This window comes from Oncorhynchus gorbuscha, unplaced genomic scaffold, assembly GCF_021184085.1.
Source record: "Oncorhynchus gorbuscha isolate QuinsamMale2020 ecotype Even-year unplaced genomic scaffold, OgorEven_v1.0 Un_scaffold_2075, whole genome shotgun sequence".
Taxonomy (NCBI): Eukaryota; Metazoa; Chordata; class Actinopteri; order Salmoniformes; family Salmonidae; genus Oncorhynchus; species Oncorhynchus gorbuscha.
Genome location: NW_025746671.1, coordinates 90,001 through 94,077, shown reverse-complemented (window position 1 = coordinate 94,077; position 4,077 = coordinate 90,001). Strand labels below are relative to the sequence as shown.

Sequence of the window (4,077 nt, the reverse complement as noted above, 5' to 3'; positions counted from 1 at the left end):
AGGTTATAGGTCTTAGACCTCTAGACCACCAGGTTATAGTTCTTAGACCTCTAGACCACCAGGTTATAGTTCTTAGACCACCAGGTTATAGGTCTTAGACCTCTAGACCACCAGGTTATAGTTCTTAGACCACCAGGTTATAGTTCTTAGACCACCAGGTTATAGTTCTTAGACCTCTAGACCACCAGGTTATAGTTCTTAGACCACCAGGTTATAGGTCTTAGACCTCTAGACCACCAGGTTATAGTTCTTAGACCACCAGGTTATAGGTCTTAGACCTCTAGACCACCAGGTTATAGTTCTTAGACCTCTAGACCACCAGGTTATAGTTCTTACATGACTTCCTTGTTCCTGCGTGGTCCTTCGAAGGGTCTGAAGGGGAGGGACCCGGTGGCAGCGTGGAAGAAGGTGACTCCGATGCTCCACAGGTCAACCGTCGCACCATACTTCTTCTGGTGCTCTTTCCTCAGCACTGCACGCTCATACATGTCAGGGTGCTGTTGGAGACACACAGAGAAACACAGAGAGAGACACAGAGAGAGACACAGAGAGAGACACAGAGAGAGACACAGAGAGAAACACAGAGACACACACAGAGAAACACACAGAGAAACACACAGAGAAACACACAGAGAAACACAGAGACACACAGAGAGAGACACACACAGAGAAACACAGAGAGAGACACACACAGAGACACAGAGACACACAGAGAGAGACACACACATAGAGACACACACATAGAGACACACAGAGACACAGAGAGAGACACAGAGAGAGACACAGAGAGAGACACAGAGAGAGACACACACACAGAGACACACACACACAGAGACACACAGAGAGAGACACAGAGAGAGACACACACACACAGACACACAGAGAGACACACACGTCATGTTGAGCTGAAGTTAATAGCAGATTATTCCTTTAGATGAGTAAAGTGTCCTATTGTAGGTGAGAGGTCCAAACGGTAGAGGTCGGAGGTCAGGACTCACCAGATATTCCTCAGTGCCGTAAAGAGAGACAAACTGCTCATCGTCATCTAGTTCTCTGGCTGCTCCGAAATCTGTCAGCTTATAGACGGACCTCCCGTCCTCGCCGATGACGCGCATGATGTTGCCTGGTTTGATGTCACGGTGCACGATGCCGTACTCTCTGAGATGGTTCATACCGGCTACTGTTAATATACAGGACAGGGTTATTACACATTACCACAGAGCAGCGTTACCACCTCAACCCACAGAGCAGCGTTAGTCATTACCACCTCAACACACAGAGCAGCATTAGTCATTACCACCTCAACCCACAGAGCAGCGTTACCACCTCAACCCACAGAGCAGCGTTACCACCTCAACACACAGAGCAGCGTTAGTCATTACCACATCAACACACAGAGCAGCGTTAGTCATTACCATCTCAACACACAGAGCAGCGTTACCACCTCAACACACAGAGCACCGTTAGTCATTACCACCTCAACACACAGAGCAGCGTTACCACCTCAACCCACAGAGCACCGTTAGTCATTACCACCTCAACACACAGAGCAGCGTTACCACCTCAACCCACAGAGCAGCGTTAGTCATTACCACCTCAACCCACAGAGCAGCGTTAGTCATTACCACCTCAACCCACAGAGCAGCGTTAGTCATTACCACCTCAACCCACAGAGCAGCGTTACCACCTCAACACACAGAGCAGCATTAGTCATTACCACCTCAACCCACAGAGCACCGTTAGTCATTACCACCTCAACCCACAGAGCAGCGTTACCACCTCAACCCACAGAGCAGCGTTAGTCATTACCACCTCAACCCACAGAGTTGCGTTAGTCATTACCACCTCAACACACAGAGCAGCGTTAGTCATTACCACCTCAACCCACAGAGCACCGTTAGTCATTACCACCTCAACCCACAGAGCAGCGTTACCACCTCAACCCACAGAGCAGCGTTAGTCATTACCACCTCAACCTACAGAGCAGCGTTAGTCATTACCACCTCAACACACAGAGCAGCGTTAGTCATTACCACCTCAACCCACAGAGCAGCGTTAGTCATTACCACCTCAACCCACAGAGCAGCGTTAGTCATTACCACCTCAACACACAGAGCAGCGTTAGTCATTACCACCTCAACCCACAGAGCAGCGTTAGTCATTACCACCTCAATACACAGAGCAGCATTATGGTCATTACCACCTCAACCCACAGAGCAGCGTTAGTTATTACCACCTCAACCCACAGAGAAGCATTATGGTCATTACCACCTCAACCCACAGAGCAGCATTAGTCATTACCACCTCAACCCACAGAGCAGCGTTAGTTATTACCACCTCAACCCACAGAGAAGCATTATGGTCATTACCACCTCAACACACAGAGCAGCGTTAGTCATTACCACCTCAACACACAGAGCACTGTTAGTCCTTACCACCTCAACCCACAGAGCAGCGTTACCACTTCAACACACAGAGCAGCGTTAGTCATTACCACCTCAACCCACAGAGCAGCGTTACCACTTCAACCCACAGAGCAGCGTTAGTCATTACCACCTCAACCCACAGAGCAGCGTTACCACCTCAACCCACAGAGCACCGTTAGTCATTACCACCTCAACCCACAGAGCAGCGTTACCACCTCAACCCACAGAGCAGCGTTAGTCATTACCACCTCAACCCACAGAGCAGCGTTACCACCTCAACACACAGAGCAGCGTTAGTCATTACCACCTCAACACACAGAGCAGCGTTACCACCTCAACCCACAGAGCAGCATTACCACCTCAACCCACAGAGCAGCGTTAGTCATTACCACCTCAACACACAGAGCAGCGTTGCCACCTCAACCCACAGAGCAGCGTTACCATCTCAACCCACAGAGCAGCATTACCACCTCAACCCACAGAGCACTGTTAGTCATTACCACCTAAACCCACAGAGCAGCGTTAGTCATTACCACCTCAACACACAGAGCAGCGTTAGTCATTACCACCTCAACACACAGAGCAGCGTTACCACCTCAACACAGAGCAGCATTACCACCTCAACACACCGAGCAGCGTTAGTCATTACCACCTCAACACACAGAGCAGCGTTAGTCATTACCACCTCAACCCACAGAGCAGCGTTAGTCATTACCACCTCAACCCACAGAGCACCGTTAGTCATTACCACCTCAACCCACAGAGCAGCGTTAGTCATTACCACCTCAACCCACAGAGCAGCGTTAGTCATTACCACCTCAACACACAGAGCAGCATTATGGTCATTACCACCTCAACCCACAGAGCAGCGTTAGTCATTACCACCTCAATACACAGAGCAGCGTTAGTCATTACCACCTCAACCCACAGAGCAGCGTTACCACCTCAACACACAGAGCAGCGTTACCACCTCAACACACAGAGCAGCGTTAGTCATTACCACCTCAACCCACAGAGCACCGTTAGTCATTACCACCTCAACACACCGAGCAGCGTTAGTCATTACCACCTCAACACACCGAGCAGCATTACCACCTCAACACACAGAGCAGCGTTACCACCTCAACACAGAGCAGCATTACCACCTCAACACAGAGCAGCATTACCACCTCAACACACAGAGCAGCGTTAGTCATTACCACCTCAACCCACAGAGCACCGTTAGTCATTACCACCTCAACACACAGAGCAGCGTTACCACATCAACACATAGAGCAGCGTTAGTCATTACCACCTCAACCCACAGAGCAGCATTAGTCATTACCACCTCAACACACAGAGCAGCATTATGGTCATTACCACCTCAACCCACATAGCAGCGTTATTCATTACCACCTCAACACACAGAGCAGCGTTAGTCATTACCACCTCAACCCACAGAGCAGCGTTAGTCATTATAGTAGGTAGGGTAAGGTAGGTTTGATCAGAGTGGTAGTAGGTAGGGTAAGGTAGGTTTGATCAGAGTGGTAGTAGGTAGGGTAAGGTAGGGTGATCAGAGTGGTAGTAGGTAGGGTAAGGTAGGGTGATCAGAGTGGTAGTAGGTAGGGTAAGGTAGGTTTGATCAGAGTGGTAGTAGGTAGGGTAAGGTAGG

General features: G+C 49.6%; 1 pseudogene; it reads right to left on the bottom strand.

Annotated features, from left to right (window-relative positions):
- Window positions 1–323: 323 nt before the first annotated feature.
- LOC124024919 overlaps window positions 324–4,077 on the bottom strand; it is a 36,976-nt pseudogene continuing 33,222 nt past the window's right edge.